General features: G+C 50.2%; 1 long non-coding RNA gene across 4 annotated transcripts in view; it reads right to left on the reverse strand.

Annotated features, from left to right (window-relative positions):
- LOC142081206 (uncharacterized) overlaps window positions 1-22,281 on the reverse strand; it is a 108,559-nt gene that overhangs the window by 28,251 nt on the left and 58,027 nt on the right. For 2 of the 4 annotated variants that reach the window (XR_012673292.1, XR_012673291.1), the window contains exons 4-5: window positions 17,690-17,914; window positions 1,734-1,942 (exon numbers count right to left, since the gene is read on the reverse strand). This is a non-coding gene — a long non-coding RNA (uncharacterized LOC142081206). Of the gene's footprint in view, window positions 1-1,733; window positions 1,943-16,610; window positions 17,915-22,281 lie in introns of those variants that run through there. The other 2 variants (XR_012673290.1, XR_012673289.1) reach the window with 1 other exon arrangement.

Raw genomic sequence — 22,281 nt, forward strand, 5'->3', positions numbered from 1 at the left:
CAGGCGCCGGGGGCGCGGGAGGGCAGCGGCGGTGGCCGGACCCCGCTCTCCCCATCGGTGCGGGGCGGGAGGCCGGCGTCGAGCCCGCGCCTCTGCCAGAAGAGCCATTCATGGGCATAACCTTGTAATCTACAGAAATCTGGGAATTATTATGGATATTACATAAATCAGCCCCCCTGTGTCAATAAGGAAAAAAACATTTTTAAAAGAAAAGCAGCTCAAAATTAACCCTGAGAGCACGGTTTTAACCCAGATCACCTTGGAAAAAGCAGCAGAGACAATGGTATGCATTCATTCCCTGTCCTTTATCATTCAAATAACCTGGCCTTCATTAGCTTCTGACAGATTGCTTTAAAATTGCTAAAACGGAGGTTTGTTTGTTTTTGATGTGTAGTTGCATTGATTATTTTTTTCCCCCTCATTTTAATAGAAGGCATTTTATAGAGCGCCAAAGTGAACCAGGGTAAAACATCCTGCAGCTCCCAGTTTGTCCAACAGCGGGGTGTTTGCAAACCCGTGCGGAGGAGCAGACCCCCCCGGACAGGCAGGAGCGGACCCTGCCTGCGCGCTGCCGAGGTGGGAGGGAGTTTGGGGAGGTGACATGGGGTCCGCGGCAGCGAGACCCCCACGTTGGTGGCTGCGCTTTAACTGTGCAGTGGGTACCAAAGCATGTGGGGCTCCTCGAGTCCCACCACAGCAGCAGCAGGCTGTCCCAAAACCCCCAGGCTTTCCCAAAACCCAGGGGCTTTCCGAAAGCACCTTCCCGCAGTGAAAAAGTGCCTCAGAATATTAAAATGCCTTCACCTCCTCGGCCCAGCCCCGCAGATCTTGTCGGCAATGGGCACTGAAGGCAGCGACAGGCTTTTGCTGCGGTGATGTTGACCAGCGAGCGAGGGCTGCCTCGGCTCCCCGGGGCCTCGCGGGAGCCTGCGGGTCCCGGCGCAGGCGGAACAGGCGGGAAGCAGCAGCCGGTGCCGGAGCCGCTGCAACTCCCTGGGAAAACTAAATGCAGCGCCTAGTCCCAGGCTGCCTTTCAAACTTTTTATGAAGGAGTGAGGCACACCGTTAGCGACTCGGTGTAACCTGCTGGGTCTGCGTGAGCACGTTAACACGCACAAAGCTGCTAAACCCCCAGGGCTGGCCTGTCTCTGCTTCTGAATCTGGACCGAATTTGCACACAAGCAATCTGAAGTCTGACCACTGGAATACACGGCATTTTTTTTCCTTAAAGGAGAAAGCCTGAGTTAATTTAAAATATGTTTCTTTTACAAAAAGCTCAATTTTAAAATCCTACTATATCCTTTTAGTTCGTAGCTAACAAAATTCAGGCCAGTTTTGCTCTCATTTAGGTAAACAGCCAACTTGCCAGCATCTTCAAGCCGGTCAGAATGAGGGAAGTTTCTCTGGGCTAGTTCCTGCTACCCCACATCGCCTTTTCTTAACGCTCCTTGCTTTTTCTCTGCATCCGTCATTATTTGCAACACAGTGTCTGAAACCCATATTAAACACTGCTGTAGAAATAGGCTAAAGGCAGGGATCGCTGAGGGGGGAAAGCGGGCGCAGGGCAGCGGGAGAGCCTGCCCCGGGTGGCTCTGGGGCGCAGGGTGACGGTGCCGTCCTGCCGCCCCGGCCCCGGGAAAGGACGTCCCCGTGCCGGCAGGTCGGGAGTCGAGGGATAACTCCCGACCGTGGGCAGCCACGCCTCCGAATGACAAAATACTCTCTTCTCATACCTGCTGATGGAAAATCTGGCTAGTTAAAGCCAGGGACGTTCCTGCGCACGACTGCAACGCCCCGTCGGTGGGACCAGTTGGCTCAGCCTTTGCTACGGGCTTTCCCTGAGCCCTGGGCAGCTCTTCCCTGAGAAACCAGGCTCCTTCGGATGTGTCCCTCTGCCGGCTGCGGACCCAGCTCTGGTTTTCAGAGGTGGTGGTGATCCTACCTAAACAAAATAAAAATGTAATAAAATAAAATTTAATAAAATGAAATTTAATAAAATGAAATTTAATAAAATAAAATTTAATAAAATAAAATAAAATATCACTCTTTAGATTGAAAGCGGATCACCCCACAAGCAGCAAGGCAAGGACACGTGTTGGCCAGGCAGGGTATTTGCAGACTGGCAGGGTGTTTGCAAACGGGCAGGGCGTTTGCAAACGGGCAGGGCGTTTGCAAACGGGCAGGGTGTCTGCGTGGAGCCCGGCGGGGAGCGGAGCCCGGCGGGCAGCTCACGAGCAGGGTTTAACGTGGGCAGCGGCCGCGTGCGCTGGCCAGAGAAGTCGTGCACCATCGAAGGGAGGGCACGCAACCTGCCTGAGTCGCCTAACGCTGCTCAAATAGGATCGCTGCCGGTGACGGACAGATCCTTATTTGTAAGTATTTAATGTTTCTTAGGAAGCACTTCTAAAAGAAATTGGTATGTAATGACAGCACTCACTGGAAAACAGGCCGATTATAAAATGCACTAACTTATCTGGTATTCATTTGAAAAGTAAATGGATGCAAGTAAAGGTGAGAGTTCACTACCAATTCAAATATTTTGCTTTAACAGGCTCTAGCACTCCTACTTTAATTCAAGCAGAAGCACAAGTATGAATAATCAAACTGGATGATGCTCATCAAAACCTTTGTGCCTTGCACCATTTCAAATGGTCATTGAAGCTTAATGGCAAAAAATTTACATTATTCCTTTAATTTGTATTCTGTTCCTTCCTTCTGAGTGATGTGATTGTGATTTTCTGTTGCTGGCTGTATTATTTTGATGCAAATGTTATGTGCTGCTACAGTCCAATTTCCTGCTTTGCCCTCCCCTTTTCTTCCCCCCGTAAAGAAACGACAGCTAAAATAGTTCAAAATTGGGGAGGGATTTTGAAATAGTTCCTTAACTACTGCTCCTAATTAAAGCAAACAATGCAGGGTCTTGAAGCACCCTGAAAAGCTGAAAATTAATTATTAGCTGAAGGGGGAGGGAAGTAGCTTTGCTCCCTGGACCTTCAAAAAAAAAAAAAAAAAAAAAGGAGAAAAAAGTGAGGGATCCCAATTCTGCCTACAAAAGAATTAGAAAAGAAAATTTGTAATTCAGTTAAAAACTCCTTTTGCTGGAACATAATCACCTAGGGATGAATGCTTTATTGAGAGGCATGGGGTTGCAAACCAAAGCCTTGCAAACAGGAGGCCCCCGGGGTGCTCGCGGCACGTAATATATGCACCGACTAATTTATTGCGCTGTGACTAATTTCCATTCCTTGTGCTTAGAGTTGCCTCGCTAATTACAGGGATGTTTTCTTAACTTGGGTAATTGAGCTGCCCGCGCGCCGCCCCCCACGCGCACCCCACGCGGGCTTTGATGAGTCCCCACGGGGCAGCTGCGGCGGGGCGCCGCCCTAATTAGATTGGCTGCCTTAATTAAGGGAGATGTGGGGGTGGCGACGCTGAGCCCCCCGCTACGCAGGCACGCGTGGGGCTTGTGCAACCCAAGGCTGCCCAGATGTGCGGGGCGAAGCCAGCCCCGAGCCGGGCTCCCCGGGCTTGCAAGGATGTTACCAAAACCAGAGGACCCCAAACACCCACATCCAAGCACCCATCCCATCCAAGCGCCCATCCCATCCAAGCACCCAGCCCAGCCAAGCGTCCATCCCATCCAAGCACCCATCCCAGCACCCATCCCATCCAAGCGCCCATCCCAGCCAAGCATCCATCCCATCCAAGCACCCATCCCATCCAAGCACCCATCCCATCCAAGCGCCCATCCCAGCCAAGCATCCATCCCATCCAAGCACCCATCCCATCCAAGCGTCCATCCCATCCAAGCACCCATCCCATCCAAGCGTCCATCCCATCCAAGCGCCCATCCCATCCAAGCGCCCATCCCATCCAAGTGCCCATCCCAGCCAAGCGCCCAGCCCAGCCCAGTGTCCATCCCATCCAAGCATCCATCTCATCCAAGCGCCCAGCCCAGCCAAGCGCCCAGCCCAGCCCAGTGTCCATCCCATCCAAGCATCCATCTCATCCAAGCGTCCATCCCAGCCAAGCGTCCATCCCAGCCAAGCGTCCATCCCCACCAAATTCATCCCTACCAGAGTGACTGCACAGGGCAGGGCTCCCACCAGGAGCATCCCTAAAAATAAATACTGGGGGGAACATCCCTCAGCATTTGAGTCACCGCGCTGCTTGCCGTGTGCTAAGCCTATCTCCAAATCTGCTGCCTTGGGCTGCCTTAATTTTATATGTGGAAGTCACTGATGCATTTAAAATTATTAGACAGATAATCGCTTCCTTGAAATAATTTCAGCACTCATCTATAATAAAAAGGATTTCTTTCAAAGGACCCTTAGTTAAATGGGCTCAGTGCTACTTTCTGTATCACGCAGGTCAATTTGATTCTGCTCTATACTCTCTATACAGCTAAACAATTGCTTTTCATAAACTGAAGAGCAGAGTGAAAGCAGCCTGTAATATCCATCCAGAGATGGCCTTGAACACTTTCGTTAATAAAAGCTTGACATCTGAAATTCTACTTCTTTATTCCTCCCTTATCAAAGAGTTGGTCAAGATTTCAGAAAATTAATGTCGTATTAATAAATACTAATAACCCGGCAGCGAACGCCAGCAGGAAGACGACCACATCGCAGACGACCTTGCCAGAGAGATGCCAGGGGCAGACCAGGCGGGAGGCGGCCTCGGCGGCGTGGAGAGCCCCCAGATTTCACTCCAACCGATGAAATTCCAGCCGCGGGCTCCAACGGACCCTGAGCTTCTCCAAGATGACTTTAAACCCTCATTAAGTCCGAAGACGCATTCCCCCGTGTATTTGGGACCTCCGACAGCTTGAAGAAATGTAGTTATTTTCCTCTTACGTTAAAATAAATAAATAAAGCATTTCAGCTCATATTTAACGGCAACACACCGTGCACCCAGGGTGAGACCTGGTTTCAGAGACATTAGAGGCACAGCCCCTTGAGAAGGGAAGAAATTCGGTTTCTCTACCACAGAATTAGCTGAAATCAGCACACAGGTAGGAATCGCGTGTGACACCTCGTGGGACCCTCTCCATCACTGTCCCCAGCGTGCATCTCCTCACCCCCCCTCTGGCAGCAGATCAGCTCACCTCCCGTTCATTAACCCAGCACGTGAACAGGCCGGAGGGACCAGCCATGTCTTCTAACGGGTTTTGGTGCTGGTTTTGTGAGCCAGGGAGAGTTTAAGCTCCCTGCAGCCTGTTGTGCAAGCACAGAGATTCGCCAGGGCATTTTGCATACAATGGGCTGGGCAGAAAGGTTTTTTCTGGGCACGTTTTCTTGTCTTTGCGGTTGGTGACAGATCACAGTCCAAGGAGGGGGAAGTTGCTTTGAGCCTGCATTTTTAACAAAGGTGACACCCCAGGCGATGGCCCATTCGCAGCTTTCCTGGCTGCTCCCGCGGTGCCCTGCTCCAGCCCGGCGCAGCGCTGCTCATCTGTCCTTTGGGCTGGTAAATAAAGATAAGCCAAAAGCAGCGACGCTGGGCAGCAGAAACCCTCTTCGAGAGCTTGGAGGTTTTTCTGAAGGCAAATTCAGCAGCCAGCCCTGCCCTCCAGTACAGGCACATTAACTACAGTTACCCGACGTGGTGCATCGAACGTACACAGGAGCGACGCGCCGGCGCCGAACCAGCCGCCCGCCGGCACGGCCAAGCATCGCCAGCACGCGCCGGGCTTTGCCCTGCGAGACGAGGGCATGTCTCGCCCGCTCCGCTGTCGCATCGCGCTTTACCCAACAAGCTGCCGAGGACCGAGCTGCGCACGTGGCACCGCGCTGTCGGGGCTGGGGATGCGCCTGCATCTGTCCTCGCACCCGTCCTGGAGCAGCAGCCTTGGTACCAGCTGGAAAAGCGCACGAAGCACCAAGGATAACTCGGCGGCCGCGGGCACCTGTGCCTGGGGGCACCCGGGGGTGCCGTGAGGTGCCTGCAGCCGCGCACGTGCTGCGTGCGGGGCACACGCGCCCCAGTATGCCGCTGCTGGGGACCACGTAGGCGTGCGAGATGCTCACGCGTACAAAGCATCTTCTCAGGCTCATGCTTTGCTGTGAAAAAGGAACTAAAAAGAGCCTCCCCCCGTGAAGCTGCCTTCAGCGTCTCCTTTCTAATAACTTGGCATATTCACTTAATACAGCCCGGCTCCTTCCAAGTCGTTAGCGGCGGCAGGAGACACAGCCTGAACATTGACCTGGTTTGCTTGCCAAGACAGAGCAAAGAGAAACCTTCACATAATCATTTCCAAACATTAAAATGGCTCCATTGTCATTATAGCTGAGAGATTGAATTCGCCTCATCAAAGCGGCATATGACAGGTGACTCAATAGGATGGTGCCAAGCGCGGAGGCAAGGAGATTAGCAGGGCACTGATATCATTATTTCCGCCTATCACAGATTCGGCAGGGAGGCAATTGTAATTTCTGGGCTTATTAGTCTGCATTCGGAGGAAAAAACCTAGTGATAAACCTCAGTGTGACAGCCAGGCATTTGTGCAGCAAGTGCTGTCATAGTGACACTTAGAAAATGCCAATGTGGATACGTTCTCATAATCCCCCCTAATAGAGGTTAAAGCATGGCACAAAGGCACTCTTATCAATGATCGGGACACTAATAACATTTGCATTTTTAAGTTAAATACAGTAAGTAAAGAGTAAGTCTCCTCTTTGCGGCTTTGGCAATTAACTCGGCATTGGAAGAATAAAAGCGAAGCAGAAATTCCAGCCGGCCCCTATCTCCTCCACGGCGGGAGGACCCTCCGCGGGCGGCGTTCCCGGGATGGCTGCCGGCGGGCGAGGCACCCCGCAGCTCCCCGCCTCGGCCTTCCGCGCTCGGCAGCAGCGAGGAGGCTGGGGACGGGCCCTGGCAGAGCGGGGGACGGGCAGCTCGTGGGGACCGGCGCTGAGCGGAGATGACAGAGATGCCCGCTCGGCGTGGGGGCTCCCGGAGCTTGCCCCGGGTGCTGCCCCTTCCCCCGAGGGGAGATTATTTGGGTGCTTTTACAGACTTTTACAAGCCATTTCGCTTCGGAGGGACAAAAGTTTTGTGGAGGGTTTTCCGCTCCGCAGCACACGGCAGGCTTGGGTTTTCCGTGATAATTCCCCCCCGGACACAGCGCCTGCATGCGTGCACGCACACGCACGCTCTCCGCAGGAATTTCTTAAGGAAAAAAAAAAATTACAGGTGGTAAACTGTTACTTTTCCACATTTAAATAAGAGACCAATTAAGAAGACTATGTAATTCAATTCTTGAGTGAGTGCCACTGAATTCAATTTGTTTCAGGTCAATGAATATAATGTGAAGTTATTAACAAAAAGGTCAGGGACTGCATATAAAATATACACACATGACACAGGCAGGAGTAATTAGTACACATTTCACATGTTCTGTTGCTCAGACATATGGTGTAGAAAATCTTAACAGGATTAGATGTTAATAAATGTCCCCCTCTCCCTCCCCCCGCTCCCTATTTAAATGGGGTTTAGAGCTATTCCCCCCTGGTGTTCCCGGGATCCACCGGAGGTTAAGGACCCGCGGCTCGCACGCCTGCCCCGCGGCCAGCACCGGTACCGGGATCCTCGGCCAAGGGACGCCCCCAGCTCGCCCAGCCCGGGGTTCCCTGGGATCTGCCCTGGACACCACCTCCTAGAAGCCACTTAACAGGGTCTCCCACGTGTGGGGGGTCCCGCAGCACCCGCAGGCTGCCGGCTGCGGCTCCCCCAATTCCCACACAGCCGGCGCTGGCAGTATTTTAATGCAGGGGAAGAGCAGCGCCTCGGCTGCAACAACAGCTCCCACAGCGTGTCTGTTATTCTGCTTCCTAGAAACGCAGGTTATTGGTCTTTACTGCCCTTCCTCTTCCTCCCCTCGGCGCGGCGGGGGACGAAGCCGGGAGGCAGGGGTGAAGGACTGCGACGGAGCCGGGCTCCTCTGCGCGGGCAAATTGCTCGAGGCTGGATCCCAGGAGCGACTCGAGCCACGTGCCAGCACGTGCTGCGGCAGCGGCACCCCGCTCGCCCCCGCGCCGCCGACCGACCGAGTTACGCTGTTTGTGGCATCTCGCCCGTCACAAGAACCCCACGTGCGAGGCACCCCAGCGCGCCGCGCGGGGGGGACAGCCGGCGCGGCCCCGGCGAGAGCGGGGCACTGGCAGCGGTGCAGGAGGGGTCCCCTCCACAGCCCCTGCAGGAAGGGCTCTGCCTGCTCCTTCCACACCCTCGGGGACTCTTGCTCCAAGAATCACGACATTTCCCCATGCAAATTTGCCTCATGGGCATATTTAATGTGGAATTATTATATAAATAATAAAAAATTCACATTATTGTATAAACACTATGTTTAAGCAGTGATTGAATTCGTAGACAAAAGTCTACGACACATGAAAAAAACCAGAGGGATATGAAGCCCTAAATGCCGTTGTGACTCTGAGCCTAAGTATCAAACGCCTAGATCCTCTCTCGGGTAAGGGTGTGCTTTAATGAGGGAAGAAAACGAGGATTTGGGCAAAACTCCCCTGGAAGTTATAGGAACAAATCCCAAGATATGAGAACGCTGCTCAGCGTCTGTATCACATAAGGGCTTTTTAAAAAATGTACAAGGACAGCAAACCTGGAAAAATTCTGATTTGTGGCAGTCCTGGCCCCGTCTCCGCAGCGAGGGAGGAGTGGGTCCCACTTACGTGCTGGTAAAGAGTCAACTTCTCTGATTTGTGTGAAAAAAGTGTCCTTTCTCCAACCTGAGCACCTCCTCTCAGCTAGGCTTGAGCTAATGTTTTTGCTTGAAAATTTTCAAACAGAAGATAATTTAAAGCTAAGTGCTTGAAGGAATTACCGTGTCATTCTTTTTTATGTAAACCATCCTACTCGCAGAAACCCAGAGATTTTCCAAACAGCCAAAGCTCAGTGAAACTTTGCGAGCAGGCTGCGGGTAAAGGACGCGCTGTAATTAAGCGAAGGTGTTGACGGGTCCCCCATCCCACGACCCCCCGCAGGCAGGGGAGTCCCTGCGGTTACGGGTGCTGCGACGGGGTCAGAGGAGCATCCCCAGCCAGTCCAGCCATCAGCCGCCTCCCTCCACCCGCATCCCTCCGCGCGGCCGTTCCCTTTGCTCCGGCGGCTCCGAGCGCCCGTGGTCGCTTTGCTCAAGCCAGGTCTCGGGGCTCCTGACAGGCGGAGGGGGCACTGGGAAAGAGAGCACCGTTCTCCTTCGGAAACATCACCTGAGAGCGCGCATCTCCGGGCGTCAGCTTTTTAAAAGTAAATTTTAGAGGCCAGGTCTGGTTTCAGACTAATTCAGCGGGTCCTAAGCCATGGCGTGGAGCCGAATTTTTGTTTTATCACTCGTGACCGAAATAAACGTCTTCCGTTGGCGTTGTGCACAGACCTGGAGAATTGACGTAATTTGGCTGGATGCTCCTCTGCCGAGAAAGACGTTTATATGGATCATAGATAACAAAAAGTCTCGTTAATAATTTTTCAGATGAATGCCCTTACATGCCAAGCGCATCCCCCTTCCTCTCCCAGCCACAGCTCCCGGGCCAAGGCGTCCTGCGGGAAAGCCGCTGCACAGCGAATCCCTGCGGGATGGGGAGATGCTCTCGGAGCCGGTGGCTCTTCAGCGCCTTCTCCCCGTCAAGGGACCACACACGCGTCCCTACAAAAGCCCTTCTAAAGGCCTGCTGAGCTGCATCTACGTCTGTGCGTATTAACAGCAAAAAAACCCCGCCCCGGAGGCCTTCTGGACCACACGCACACCCCCACAACGTGCGTTAAGAGAAGCCTTCCCTAGCCAACAGCGGACACCCCACGTCAATCAAATACCCCCATGTTATACCACATATACGATAAGGCACCTATGTGCCCTCATTTTTCCCCACAGGACAAATTCCTCCGTTTAAGCCAACATTCATCCTAAGTCAGTAAAATATCTAGTTTTCTACTTACAGCGACTTAAATTCCTATTTTTTCACTGGATGCCAGAAGATTAATCCACACCTAGTTCCAGTGTCAGGTTTGGGAAGCAGGATGTATTCGGGACTATGGAAATGTCTTTACACGTGAATCGCTCCAATGTTTTGGGAATTAGCAGCGAGAGAAACGTTGCAAAGGACAGGTTAACCGATGCCTGGCAGCTTCCCCAGCACTTGCTGTGGGGAGCTAAATCTGATTTATTGAGATGCTCGGGTGTCCATTCAAATCTGCTTGAGATTCTTTACTGGGAAAAGATAATTGCGTTAATGAGCCAGATGTGTTTGCTTGCTCTGACATTTTTCTTCACATCTTCTGTTCAGAATGAAATATGCAACCAATTTCCCAAGTTATACTTTATCTCCAGTGTTGCCTGATGCGTTAAAGAATTAAGTCATTTGTATATATTGACTAATAATTGTCATTTATTACTGAACCTGTTAACATAATCCTCAACTGGAGATATTTGTTTATTTTGCCCATGTATGGCTGCACTGTTTTTGTATAAGTGATTGCAGAAAGCAACAGGACAATGCACGAGCAAGAAATGGAGAGCTTCAGTCATGGATACGAAACATGCTACCATATGGGTACAACCCCACATATATATGGGTTTAATACCTGTCTGCAAAGAGCGAACCTTAAAGTGAGATTGGATCATGAAGGTTCGAGGGTGAATTAAATCTGAGATGAGCGTGTGAACTAACGTTGCCGCGGCTAGGTGTTCAGGACAGGACCCTACCTCCAGGGCCATCAGCAGAATTCCTCGGGTTTGCGCAGAGGAGAGGCGGGTTAGTACCTACGGTATATCTTGTCCTTAACAAAAAAGGGAAAGGTGCGTCGCTAGTTCTGGAACGGCTGAATTTCACTTCTTCAGCTGCCTCAGCGTGTCACACACCGCTGACCACCCCGCAACAGCCCCTCGCTTTCGGCATCGGCTTCCCAGGTACCTTTTTCCGCACCCTCCTCCCACGAGGATGCGGAGCTGCACGTCAGTGCCCAGAACGGCTTCGCCCGTGCGAGCCTCAAGGCACGGCACAACGTACAAAGCGTAGCTAGGACAGGACAAGGTTTAATCAGGGCTACCGAAACCGATTAATTTCTCCTTGCTTCCAAGAACTGCAACATCGCGTATTGATCCGTAAGAACAGAAGTGACAGAGGAAGGGCCAGCTCAGCAGTTTACTGACCATACCGGCTGCAGAGGCGGGAAAAAAAAAGCAAACAAATAAAGATTTTCTTTTTAATTAAGAAGAGATTCCGCCCCAAGCGGCCCATTTTCTCTCCCCATGATTTCCTGGTTTTTAAAAAAAACTGAAGCAATTTATTTTTAATTTTACTGTTTGGCTTGCACATTGGAAGAAAACGAATAAAAGGAAGGGAAATATCTACAGGAAGCCTTTGTTTTCGATTTCCCCCCCTTTTCTTTTGTGTTTTCTTTTTCTTTTCTCACTGAAAAACACGACCAGCTTTCCACTAACATAGGCAGGGCTCCCCGAACCTCTCCACGACTCGAGCGAACCCGGAACGACGGCCCTGACCCTTGCTGACGGCCCTACGTCTCAAGCTGGATTTTTAGGTACCACCACTGGGATTTGCTCCGCGTTTCTGCAGACTGCCCTTAAAGCCCGCGGCGCCCCAGGCAGACCTCCCAGGCTTCGGCCACTGCAGCCCCGTGGCGGCGGGCGCCGACAGCGGCAGGGCGGCTGCTCCTGCGCCCCTTGGGCAGCCCCGCAGGCACCCCGCTGCGGTGGGGGGGTCCGGCCGGGAGCGGGCGGCTTCCAGCAGCCGCGGGGTCAGCGCCTCCCGGCTCGGCAGGCTCTTACCGCTCCTGTTCCCCGGCATTTTCATTAACTGAAGATTGCGAATGGGTCAGCAGATCTATACACTTTTTGTATTCCCTCTGCTGGGTTTATTTATTTCTTTTTTTTGCAGGATGCTGAATAACTAACCTTTTCTTCAATAGATAGATTTAAAAAAAAAATAGGATCCATCACACAGCAGCAGGATAGCCTTGCTCTGTTTTGACCTTTCTGAAATTAATTTCCCAATCTTAGCTTTCAAAATCAGAGATTGAAAAGACCTATTAGATCAGCCAATCCATCTTATCACTAGTACGGCAGCAAGCAGAGACCCCAGCTAAGTGCTCCTCTACACGGGGAAAATATTCTGGAATAAGACGGGGCATGAATTTAAAGTGAAATACCTGTTCCAGAATATTCTGCACGTGGACACGCACTCTGGAGTAACTGCAGCTTTTCCTGAGTTTGCTCAGCTGACACCTGGAGCCAATCACCGTAACAGAGGAAGGAAAAAAAAAAAAATCCCATTTTAGGATAAGAGTACCTACCTCTGGGGCTTTCTTCTGGGGTGGCTACGGGGAATAATTCACCCTGACTCTTTTTCCCCAGGCAGGGCTGTTGCTCACAGGGCAGCACCCACCGGGGAAGGGGAAGGGGAAGGGTGCTAACCCCGCTGCCCGGGGAGAGCTGCCCCCAGCCCTGCGGGGAAAGTCACGCTCCTCCTGCAGAACCCACGACTGCCTCACAGGATTTGGGCCAAAGGATGAAATTCTAGCCCGCAGCTCCTTGAGGAGCCTGTGATGTGAAAACACACCCCTCCCAAATTGCAATTTAGCACCTTTGCCAGGTGGCACGGGTCTTCTCAGAGGACCGGTACTTTTCCATATCGCAAATAACTCCGCACTTTGGGGTAAAACCCCAAAGCTCAAGGGTCTGCGCTGCACGTCCCTGGTGCCAGGAACCCAAGGGCACGGCCAGGTCCGGCGCTCCCCGCCCGGGCTGGGGGTCCGCGGGGAGGCCCCTCGGGGCAGGGGAGGGCTCCTGGTGCCCAGCGTCCCTCTGCTCCTACTCCCCTTGGTTTTACTAAATATGCCATTATGCCATTTTTTGTGGTATTCCTCATTCTGCAGGTAGTATCGCTCTGTCCCAGCCCGGGGCTCTGGGGGTTGTGTTTTAATGCCAGCACTGCCGACCCTTGGGGAACAGCCCGAGGGACCCCGAAATGCAGCTCTGAGCTGTAGACGCCCGGGGCGAGGGCACGGGCAATGTCCCGTCCGCAAAAGCGCCTGCCAGAACAGGTTTTAAGAGAAAGTGGTAATAGATTTCATAGGGGACAATTATAAAATAAGACACCTGAAGGAGATTTTTGGCTGGTGGTGCGCCAGAACAACGAGGTTTTATAACGCCTTTAACCATATCTAATACAACAATCTAATCCTTTTTTTAAAATCCTACAAAACTCTGCTCCAGCAAAACTGCGTGAGCATCACAGTGAGCCACCGCAGAACAGAACCGTGTTTTCCTTTAAATCCTCAGACATCGGTGCTTTTCCTGTGCCAGGTCGGCTGTTATTTCACACGTAGGGGTGCCCATCAGCGGGATCTGGTGGGGTGGGGCTGGGAAGGATGGCATCACAAGATCTCCCAGGGTGGGGCTGGGAAGGATGGCATCACAAGATCTCCCAGGGTGGGGCTGGGAAGGATGGCATCACAAGATCTCCCGGGGTGGGGTGGGGAAGGATGGCATCACAAGATCTTCCGGGGGTGAGGCTGGGAAGGATGGCATCACAAGATCTCCTGGGGTGGGGCTGGGAAGGATGGCATCACAAGATCTCCTGGGGCGGGGCTGGGAAGGGTGGCATCACAAGATCTCCCGGGGCGGGGCTGGGAAGGGTGGCATCACAAGATCTCCCGGGGTGGGGCTGGGAAGGATGGCATCACAGGATCTCCTGGGGCAGGGCTGGGAAGGGTGGCATCACAAGATCTGCTGGGGCAGGGCTGGGAAGGGTGGCATCACAAGAACTGCTGGGGCAGGGCTGGGAAGGGTGGCATCACAAGAACTGCTGAGGTGGGGCTGGGAAGGGTGGCATCACAAGATCTCCTGAGGTGGGGCTGGGAAGGATGGCATCACAAGATCTCCTGGGGCGGGGCTGGGAAGGATGGCATCACAAGATCTCCCGGGGCGGGGCTGGGAAGGATGGCATCACAAGATCTCCTGGGGCGGGGCTGGGAAGGGTGGCATCACAAGATCTCCTGAGGTGGGGCTGGGAAGGGTGGCATCACAGGATCTCCTGGGGCAGGGCTGGGAAGGGTGGCATCACAAGATCTCCTGAGGTGGGGCTGGGAAGGATGGCATCACAAGATCTCCTGGGGCAGGGCTGGGCAGACTCAGAACCCACCAGCCAGCCGCGGTGGGGGGCTGCCGCTACTGAAGGATGCTAAACCTGCGGGTGGTGGCAAGGCGGTAGGGTTCGATGAACGCCTCCGTTGGGTACTCGCACGGGGTGGGGATGGTGAAGCCCCTTCCAGCCCACGGCCGGGAGTTGTACCTGCTGCCGCAAGGAGGGCAGCAGCCGGCTCTCCCCCCGCAGCCAGCGGGAGAGGGCTGCTCGCCCAGAGCCCACCCCTCGGGAGCAGGGATGGGTCACCCTCTGCAGACCTCGGTCTCCGTCTGCAGGCTCTGCAAACCCACCCTAGACGGCTGCGGCTGACGTGAATCCTGCCCTTGGCTGCCTGCGAGGCGCGGAGGGTGGAGGTGCGGCGTTCCCGGAGAGCCTGCCTCCCTCGGCCGTTTGACAGCCGCGGGGTTTCAGAAGAGGGGTGTCCCACTTTTCACAAAGAGCAAAGCGAACTAGGCCAACGTAGCGTTGTGATAAACCAGGTCTTGTCAAACCAACCGCGTTTCCTACTTTGATGATGCTACAACTGTAGTCAATTAATAAAAAAAAAAAGTCGCCCCTGCCAGGCCGGAGGAGATGTGTGTGAAGCATTTCACAGCAGCCTTGGAGGAGCATTTGCCCTATAACGAACCAATTTGTGTGCTGTGCTGATTAAAAACCAGATACCTAGCAGACCTCGAAAAGTCGTCGAGGGGAGGAAATCGTTAGCAGGTCAGGGCTTTCTGGAGGGTCCGTGAGGATCGGCACGAAGCCCGATGCCAGGGGTGGCTTCACCCAGACTGGAGGGAAATGCTTCGGTAACGACAGCAGAGGAGAGCCCTCCAGCAGAACCACACCGAGCCCAGGTACGGCGTTTCCTCGTCAAAGGGATGCCACAGACGTGCCCGTAGGGAGGGGAGCCACCAGCGATGCCGATTTATGCTGCTGGTAGTAAATGATACCAATGCCACGACGGGCTTTGGTCTGAGAGAGAGGAGAATGCATTCAAAAGTATTTGAAAATGAGTTTCTTGCTATCAAACTCAATGGGAACGAGCCTCTGCCTAAACCTGCAGTAAGTGTATTCACAAAGAAACTGTCAATTTATATAAATATATATATCAGTTTAAAGCCCTTTTACATTTTCTATCAAGCATTGCAGTTTGGTCGACAACTGCAAGCCTTTTTCCATTAAAATGCCTCTATTATGCCTCTGCAGTTACTGCCCTTCCTAAACATCATTACATTGTGAGGAGCTGCCACTATATCCATACAATGGGGAGAATCAAGAGCACACAGATAAACTGGAGCTGCAAACTTTGCGCACTCAACAAGTCCTCTCCGCAGACAATTAGGGCCAAAAGATAAATATTGACACATTAGACTATTTTTCTCGATTTGTTTTTTTGTGGATCGTCTGAGCGATCTGATGGGGCAAAACTCCACTTTGCCGGTATCTCGGATTCTTGGCTAATAGAAACAAATAACGTGAAAGCTTCTGTCCACCATGGGTTAGGAGCATCTATTGTCGGGAGGCACTAATCGGATTAAATTGGCTCCTGGCTCTATTGCTAGGAGGCTAACTCCTTCCTAAATTTCTCCCATCTCAAGGGGATGCGTCATTGTTGCCTTTTTTTCTTACTATTTAAATCTGACGGATAGAAAGAAATAAGGAACGGCTTGAGGAACGGCGCCCGCCGCCCTGCGAACAAAGAGCGGGGCTGGAGGAGGCAGAGCCGCGGTGCGGCGCGGTGGTCCGCGCTGGCCGGAGGCTCCCGCAAGCCCCTTCTCCCGGCTGGAGCCGGTCTGGCATCTCCGCCGCCGCTCCCCTCTGGAAATGCCATTTAAACCCAAAAGCTAATGCAGCCGGGCAGGGAAAAACCTCCCGCCTTCCACGGCGGGCTGCGCTCAGGTTGTTTCCCATTAGCATTTTAATACGTACCCCTGGCATCAGCCCCTTAAAAGCAGCAAACACGTTTATGCAAGCAGCCGAAAGAGACGGCCTTAAATAATGTCGCCTTTGGAGGGAGGCCTGCGAGCCGCGAGGTACGTTTTTGCCCACAGTCTGATAATTTTCAAAGCTATTGGCAACCTGGGAATTTTCCTGCCTTATCACCAGGGCTCAGCTAACTTCACTAACACTAATCAGAGCTGGAATCATTCATTCAAGGATTGCATGATCATGTTTTTCTTTAGCAGTGACAGCTGCCTGAGCCGTATTAGCAATGCAGATGAGTCAGCCTAATAGGTTAATGCAGAACACGCGAAAATTAGGTTTAATCCCCAGTGAAATAATCTAACATTTTCACATTTCTTGATGTTGGGATAGAGACATTGGTGGTGACTCAATTAGGTGTAATGTAGATCAAAGCAAATTTACCTTCTGGCTGAACCTTCCCCATAGTTTAGATAGAAGAATATAAGGGTTCTTTACTAATTGGCCAATGGCTGTGGGGAAAATTATATTAAAAGCGTGCGTACCGCAAGAATTGCGTTTCGGATTTGGCCCAAGTAACGGCTGGGCTTTGCAAACACCCAGGCACGTCGTTTTGCCAGAAACCAGCGTTTTGTGCACGGCACCTTCCAACTCCCAGCTCTTTTCAATGCAACGCTTACAAATGAAGACATTTGGTTTTTTTTTTTTTTCCTCTATTCATTTTTAATGTCCCGTACTGAAATATCCCCAGTGAGGTTTGAAAGAGCTTGTATTATAAAAGAAGCATAAAGAAAAAAAAAAAAACGCCAGTGTGTGTCTAATGTTTTCATTCTTGGGGAATAACATATCAAACAGCAATCTCTTTCAGTCATAAAGGGAAGGAAACAAAAAATTACATGCCCTCAGTTGCCAAATTATTTTTTGCCTTGACATCTTAATTCTTAATCCTTGTGTGTGGTCAAATCAGTCTACTATAGACAACCAATCAAGCAATTATTCCTAAATTATATTTGCCCAACTCACATTGATTGGTTATTCTTTTCTTATTGGGTAAGCTCATTAATTCTGAGCAGCTTGCTTATTATGCTTTCCACATCATTTTCTTTCTGAGCCTATCTACTCACACCAGCCTGCTGATGTTTCAAGATGCCATACAGAAAAAAAAGGCCGAGTGATCTATTGCATTGTCTCTTCCAGCAATTACAATTCACATTGCTGATTAACTTTGATGTGAAAACTAATGAGATAAGGCAAGTTATCAAGGCGGACCTGATCGTCATCTCATTTATAGAGCATTTGCCATCGGTGAATGACAAAAACTAATGAAGATGTATCTGACAGCAGGCTGAGCCGAGGCAGAATTTCGTTTCTCATCAGCAAGTGCTCTGCTTCGAACTCATCAGTCTATCTGAAACATGTGGAAATTAGCTTAATAATGAAAACACTTCATCCAAATAGACAAATGTTTACATTAAAATAGCTACATGATAAATAGATGTTAAAGATTTTATGCCTTCTTGAGTCTAAACAATGGAGCACAAAATATGTTCTCATATTCACTAAATCATCCCTATAAACCTCCACACGTGCTGCTGTACCTGCAAGTTCCCCGCTTTACGGCTCAAAAACATTTCTGGGCTGCGCTTCGCCCTTTCGGAAACGTACGGTTTGGTCTGTAATTAATTAACTCCTGTGCAACGGTAGCCGGCAGGAACAAGGCAGAAGGACCCGGCGACGACGGCGTAGGGCAATTGTCTCTGTTCGCTGGGGACCAGGACGAGATTTGGGTGCACGCAGCTCCCAAACGTACGTTTTTAACAGTACTGTAAGAGAAGCAAAATATGATGTATGCTGTGCCTCAGGAACAAATTTACACAACGTATAAAAGCTATCGTTTTTTCTCTAGACATAAAAATATAAAAGTACAGGCATAATTCAAATAAATACATCCACATTTCTTGCCCAAGCCATAGCTGCCAAAAAGTCTCCTGTAATATCAGTTTAGTTCAGAAATGTTCCTGATAAAAGGGAGGCGGGCAGAGCTACTCCCATTTTTAATATTGTGGCTTCGGTATCTTTATTTATGAGAGACTATTTCATATTTGTTGTGCATTATTTCACATGCTTATACTATGTCCAAACATATCCCCAATATGTTTTTGTATCTGGAATAAAACATTCATTAATCATCTGGGATCAAAAATGCTGGTTTTAATAAAAAAAGAGAAAGATGTGCATCTGTAAGGCAGAATGGTGAAACTCACGGTTTAAAAATTATTTTAAAGATTGTGTATACTTCAGCTAAAATAAACAGTTGGTGAAAGATTTTTTTCCATTATCATGATTTTTTCCCCTCTCTGAAAAAAAAAAAATATATATGGACAGCCTATACCACTGCCTCCTCCAGGAAAAACAAACCAAACACGTTACTACCAACCTAAGAGGAATTTAAAAATTGATTTAAAAAATGATTATCCAAGTGGACTGAAAAAAACGACAGACTTTCCAGAAAAGCTGCGGGAGCCCCTATAAATTATGTAGAGCGACAGCTCCGTGCACACACGTGAAAAAACTCAGCTCCTGACCAAGTTCCGAACGTAACGCCCGTGCGATAGGAATCGCGACGGTGCCGGGGCTTTCCGAGCCGCCGATGGGCGCAGCCCCCCCGCCAGACAATTCCCATCTTACCATTCCGATCGTAACACAGGCACCAACTTTCATTCCTCGTAGTTTAAGGACATCTGAGGTCCAGACCCGAGATACCCCCAGCAGATTGGCGCTGCGTATCACAGATTAGCCCGCACAAAGAGCCCGCATCCCGGGAAAGTTAAAAGAAAAGCCTGTTATAAAGCGCTAGCAACAAATTACTACTTCAACGCTGGATTAAATTTAAAAGCTCTTCACAGAGCTGCAGATAAATCCTATATATTAGAAGAAACCATAAAAGTACTTGTTCAAGAGCTAAAGGCACAAGTGGAAAGTTGACCTCAAAGATTTTTTTTTTTAATAGCCTGCTAAGTTTATAAAATTTCTCAAGACGTAGAGAGAGGGTTACGTTACTTCTGTAATACTCAACAGCACAAAGCTAACACGTGCGGTTTGGCCGACTAATGAAGTTAGACAAATCTGCAGCAATCAATGCAATTCATTAAATAAAATGACAGCCAGGTTTGTTGTTTGGGTTTGTTTGGGTTTCTGTTTGTTTTGGTTTCTTTGTTTGTTTGTATGGGTTTGTGTTGGGGTTTTTTTTGTGTGTGTTTTTTTTTGTTGTTTTTGTTTGTTTGGGTTTTTTTTTGGTGTGTGGGTTGGTGGTTTTTTTTTTGGTTTTTTTTTTTTTTTTTTTTTTTTTGCTTTTACCCAGCCCAGCAAATGAAGCAGGGTGGTTCCTCTTTCTCCACTCAGGCACACAATGGGAAAAACGTTGATCCCGTCCCTATTTTCCTTTTCACGTGGAGCCACCGGTACAGGTGCAGAATGGCGTTCCTCCCGACCTGGCCCCAGGCATTTACATGAAAATCCCCCCAGCTGCGCTGAACGCTCGGGATGCTCTCTCCGTGGTCAGGACGCAGCATTTTCCTTTCGGTTTGTAAAAATACGAGTGATCTGTTCGCGTTTTGTCTTTTCTTTCTGCACATCCATTATTTTATATTTCTAAAATACAGGGCTCGGACAGTGCAGTCGCTTCTCGTGGTCGCTGGGTATGTACACATACGTATATCTGCATGGAGGGACGTACAGAGAAAGGAATGCTGCTCCTCCCTCCCCCTCCCCGTCCTTTATCCCGGTAGCCTATTTTAATAAATAATTATAGCCAGCTAAAGGATTTGTTCATTCCAAAAGGTCTCCCCTTCACATTTCTCAGAGGTTCAGCTCAAGGAGACACCATGATAATAAGGCTGACTCGGGATCCCTACTTCACAATGTCATTATGAGCTAGCATTTAAAATGAAAAAATATGTATATTATACCTAAAAGCGTTACAAGGTTACAGTCTCGTCTCCAAGAATATTTAATGGTGCTGGGAAAGCAGCGCTGTTGCACTGAGGAGGAGGTAAGGGGGAAAAAAAAACGAGAGAAAAATCCTTTCTGAAATACAAGCTTAGAAAAAAGATGTTGGGAACGAGCACGGAGTTCATTTGCATTTCCAATGACTAGGACTAATCCTCCGCTACCACGTTTATATTTTCTTATTACTTTTCCTAATTACCTTCTTTTTTTGCTCGTAGCCTTTTTCTCCTCTCTCCATTCCCTACTCCTCCCCGTGTCCAAATAGCCGGCGCGTTATTGTCCGGCTTGGGGCCGGACGACCAAGGGCTAAGGATGGCCATGCAGCCCCTTAAAAATAAGGGGGCGAGGGCGGGTGGGTCCCCCCGCGCCGCTGCCCCCACCCCACCCGGGCACCCGCAGCAGCCCCTCTGGCAGCTCGGGCGCCCTGCCGCAGCGGCGGCAGGGGGGGTCCGCTCCCATGGGGTCTGTTAAGAAACGTTTCTGGGGTCGAGCAAGAGCTGAGGATTTTTTGCCAGGTCCTCGGGGCAGGGTGCAGGCAGGGGGCCCCATCCCGGCAGGGTTGCGGGGCGCGTCTGGGGGCCCCCCCGGCGAGGGGCATGCGGGGCTCGGGGAGGCGGCACCCACCCCGTCGCCCCCCGAGAGCCGCCGCGGCCCCGCCGACGGCAGGTGGCACCACCCACGGAGTGGAAAAGAGACCAAAATAAACCAAACCCCGCCACAAAAGAGACGGCCGCCCAACGCGGCTGTGGTTGAAGAATTCAGCTTTATCGTCATATTGAGACCTTTCTAAAAACTAACGCAGTTTAATCTGTAAAGCCTATTCAAAATGGCACTTAGCTAAGAGTTAGACATGAAACTGGAGCTATATCTTAACGTTAATATACATCCTCTATCTTTGACAAGTAAATCACATTACTAAATGCCTGTTTGAGACCCGCTACTAAACCGCTATTTCAGTATTATCCTAAAATTTGTTAATAGCAGCTCTTTCAAATAAATTATTAAGTGATAATGAAAAAAAGTCCCGCTTTGAATTTATATATATTTCAGCAGAGAATAATGTTTTATTTAAAATAGTTACAGTGCGCCTTTTGATTTAGAGTTTAAAGTAAATAATATTTGTACATCTAAAACATACTCAAGACAAATGAAAAGCCTCTAGATGCTTTTGTATGAGATGCTGAAGAGCTCTACAAACTTAAAAGCACAACCTCAATTAAGCCCATCTTCATCTGGAAAAAAAATTAGCAACTGAAAGCTGAATATATTAGATAATGCACACTTGCAGAAGAGCATTCTCTTAGCGAAAAATTCTTGATAACCAACCTAAAGCTGGCCTTAGAGTTGCTCAATGCTAATTTTGTTTGAAACTGTTTAACTAACTATGAATAGATATCCATATTCAACAAAGACATAATTAATGGCAACCTTTTCTTCTGCTCAGAAGACATCATAACAAGCAGAAAAGTACAAAAAGATTTTTATAGTAACTAATTTAAGGACAAAGGGTTGACCTCTAGCATTTCATTAAATAAACTGAGCGAATAAAAGAAGAGTGACAGTATTCATCCTTGTTCAATTCAAGCAGCCAATTTCAAAATGCAAATCATAATCTGCAGATGTTGGAGCCTGATATACTTTTTTTAAATATCATTTGTTCAATTTAAGAACATCAGACATTTGAATTTTAAATAAAAATCAAAACCAATTCCCAGCTTCAGTTTTAGGCGCAGCGTGACGGTACGCGCGGTGCCGCGGAGGTCTGCGGGTTCGCCGGGGCTCGCTCCCTCCCTCCCTCCCCAGCCGTTTGAAACTCGCCGGGCGGACCATTCATTTTATATATTATTTCCAAAACCTTTTAATGGAGAAGTTCTATTAAGCCGCACATTATTTCTGATTAGCACAGCCGGTGAGCGCTGCTGCATTTACAACCCGGGTACGGGAGGGCGAGAAAAGCCCCAAGCCGAGCCCACCGAGCTCCTCCATCCTCCCACCCGCCGAGACCCAGCACCCCAGCCCCGGCAGCGCACACCAGCCCGAGAGGCAGGGGGTGACGGGACGGGGACCGCGGTGCGACGGGGCTGCTCTGCCCGCGGAGAAGAGCACCCTCGCGCCGGTCCGCGAAGGCCGCAGAGCCTGGAGCCCCTGCCCGGGCAGCGACGCGGTGCCCGGGGCGCCGGCG

This window comes from Calonectris borealis, chromosome 3, assembly GCF_964195595.1.
Source record: "Calonectris borealis chromosome 3, bCalBor7.hap1.2, whole genome shotgun sequence".
Classification (NCBI taxonomy): domain Eukaryota; kingdom Metazoa; phylum Chordata; class Aves; order Procellariiformes; family Procellariidae; genus Calonectris; species Calonectris borealis.